Here is a 3,677-nt window from a genome sequence, read left to right as displayed (position 1 = left end):
CCCTCCCTCTCTCTCACACACACACCCCAACCATCGACACGACTCTTCATCACCAGTCTAGATTCTAGTAATGTCAGTAACTGGTATTCTTAAATCTTTTCTTGATCCATTAACGTTGAATGCATTCCGCACATGTCCCCGTACCTCCATCATTCCGACTAGATTTGAAAGAACACCGAGCGAAGAATAAACGTAAAAGACAATTAATGCCAATGAAACCATAATACCCCCATCCTCAGAAGAAAATAAATAAAGTCCACTAAAACCCACAAAAAACGTTAACACACAAAGAGGTGGCCTTGTGCAGTTTCGGTTCCCGCTTCATTTCCCGCTCTGTCTCGGGCCATAAAATCTTTCAACATAATACATGTGCTTCTCTAGAATCCGCTAACCGCTCAATACGGTTCACACCCCTACCCTTCTCACCTGTCCCACATAATTTTTAAGTCCAACTGCACGAATTCAGAAGCGATTTAAGCACGTTTAATCACTTAAGCTGAACCAAGTCATAACAAGGTTTCAAATGGGTAATAAAGTAAGATCAACACACCCAATGGGAACTGGATTACAGAAGGCGGCTGTGGAATGCTTTCTGTTTGCACATCTCACTGCTAAACGTGCTTGGGCGTCCATTTTTTGTCGGCTTGTTATGTGGAACATCGACGTGTTTTCCGCACTGCACGTGGATGTTGACTGCTCTACTTCTTTCCAGTGTCAATTATTTCCTTATATGCAACGACGATTTTCCACCAGCATATTATGCCTTGTAAAATAAATGCTCTTCGCCGTTACTTGAAGCAGACTAAAAACTCAATTCTTGCGCGAGGAAGTTACAAAATAAGTGGAATGCTGCAACCTATTCAGACAAAGACATTATTGGTCTTGAAAGGAAAGTCGAAGCAACCCGCCTCCAAAATTAACCAAAACATGTGCGTGGGAATGTAAAACATAATAATATGTAATACAGACAAATAACCACTGTTCTATTCGGAACGTTGGAAAAGTTACCAGATATCGTGCGGACGTACCGTAAACTACAGTTCACCACATCTACCACTAACAACAACTTTTGTGCGTTAAACAATCATTTTGATTTTTCATTGGTTTTGTAAAGAAAACTTTTAATCTTCACGGCGGTGGGTGGTTGGCGGATGCTCTGGCGCGGTTTGCTTTTTCTTCTCTATCAAACATTTGACGTCCTTATCGCTTCTCCTTCTTTTTTGTGTTTGCTGCTCTCTTGAAACGTTTCTAATCTTCGGCAGTTATTTGACCTTAGTGTGTTGCAAGCACCCTAAAAGTCCAACTAAAATTTAACGCTACAGCAGAGAGCCTAACCAATATATTATACCACAGACGCCAGCCTGCAGCACTTTACTGTACACTGAGGTGTGAAATTACGTTGTCCATACGTGTGCTATCTCATTTATTGATATGGCCTTTGGTAAACCAAATCTCCTGCTTCACATCTACCTGGTACTTCCGTCTATCCCTTTAATGTCTACAATTGCACTACGTGGGTTAAATATAATATCTACATAAGTACTTGCCAACTAAGTCGATATCACCCACTAGTCAGGGATTTGGCAATTTTGGTGGGCGGTGAAGATCCCCCGAGTAGTGACAGGTATTGTCTAATGCCCCTCTTGGAAATGCATGTTAGGTAGACGGTAAGAAAATGTAAGCTTCATAAAGCCGCAAAGGTGGCAGAAGTTGGCGTTGGTTATAAAAAAAAAGGTTGATAAGCACTCACTTTATGTATATGCACCTCTTCTGTATAACAACATATAAGAACACATAAGAACGTCGTGAAAAAGGGAAGTATATTATCTTGGCAAACGTCAGGTCACGTGATACGACTGATATATTTGATGATTTTATTCAACTAAGACATAAAAGAAGGAATAAAGCTGGCGCCACCAGTCTATCCTCAAGTTTCGTTAGAGATATGGTGAATTTATTTAAAACATAGAGTGGGTTCTTACAGACTTGGGGCGGCTCCGGTTTGACGATTCAAAACTACAGGGTTTTTGTCATCATCATCATCATCATCATCATCATCATCATCATCATCATCATCATCATCATGTTCGCTAATGAGTGCGCAATATTGGTCAGTCACGCAAAGAGAGAAAAGTCAATTGAAGCGACACAGTTGATTGTGGACATGGTTGTGAAAAGGAGCAATGAATGGACGCTTACCTTGAATGCAACCAAGAGTAAGGTGTGCTTCTTCTCAACATGGGTGAAGGAGGCAACGTGGTAACCAATAATTGAGATAGAAGGGAAAAAGATACCATTCACTCCCACTCTACGCCTGCTGGACATCTACCTGGATAGACAGCTAACCTTCAACAAGCACATTGAGGAAGTGTCCAAAAGTGCAACCTCAAAAATGAAGGTTATCGGTGCTGTCAGCAATTCAAAATGGGGCAGGGGTAAGGAGTCGCTCAAGAAAGTATATCAGATGTTTGTGAAAAGCAAGATGGATTATGCTGTCCCAGCGTGGCAGCCTTGGCTTAGTGAGACTAGTGCAAAGGCCCTGGACAGAATACATGTACAAAACAAAGCCCTCCGCCTTGTATCAGGTCAGCTGAAAACAACACCAACAGAAGCGCTGCTCTATGAGACCAGAACTGGGCACTACACCACTACAAAAAGAACATGCCTCAAGTCTGTAGAGATGGCTAAGAGATTACCAGACAAACATCCTAGAAAGAAAGCCCTTATTCAAGCAGTCAAGCTTAAAAACAGCAGGACAAGTTGGTTTCGGATGGGCACCGATCTAGCAGACCGCCTCCCCCCTGAAGCAGATAATCGAATGCCGATCAATCAGGTGAGAGCTTGTCCATGGAAGATCCATGGCGAAATGGAAATTCGGACAGAATTGAGAGGAGTAAAAGGCGAAGGTGATGATCCTGTACAGGCACGTGAAGCTGCAAAGGATGTGATCAAAGAGGTTGGTGCGGATGTGACAATTTTCACCGATGGATCGGCTGTCGCAGGATACCGCGAAGGTGGAGCAGCAGCAGTGGTGATAATGAATGATGAAACACCACGAACAGAAATGGATTAAAACTAAAGGTGCATTCCTTACATCATCTTATGACGAGGAATGCCAGGCAATGATATCTGTTGCACAATGGATTGCTGACAATTGCCACAATAGAACCAATGTGCTGATCTTGACTGACAGTCAGTCCCTTTGCAAGGGACTGCTAGGCAACAGCTCGGACATACATGATTTGCGCTGCAAGTTCAGTGAAGCCACAGCCACATTAAAAATCCATTGGATTCCAAACCATTTTGGAATAAAAGGAAATAAGGCAGCAGACCAAGCTGCTAATGAAGCAAGAGAGATTGAAGGAGACAGCACCTGGAAGATGTGTATTCTGGGTACTCCTATAAGCGGGAACAAAATATCACATGTCGCTGAGACTGCGGTCGGACCATCATTGGAGCTTAAGATGGTATAAGAGCTTTGTAAATGAAGAGCTCAGCCTTCGAAATAGTGTTGTCCGTGCTGTAGTCTGACATGATACCAACTGGGTTAAAGGCATGAATATTGTAACGAGGCTTGGAGAGATATCCAAATGATCTCCTATAACTTTATCCTCTACACAGAGATTTCTATCAACGGGATAATTATAATCGGGGACTTATCCTAGCGAACACTTGAA

The sequence above is a fragment of the Aplysia californica genome, unplaced genomic scaffold (assembly GCF_000002075.1).
Source record: "Aplysia californica isolate F4 #8 unplaced genomic scaffold, AplCal3.0 scaffold00532, whole genome shotgun sequence".
In the NCBI taxonomy this organism is placed as follows: Eukaryota; Metazoa; Mollusca; class Gastropoda; order Aplysiida; family Aplysiidae; genus Aplysia; species Aplysia californica.
Note: the sequence above shows the minus strand (reverse complement) of the source record.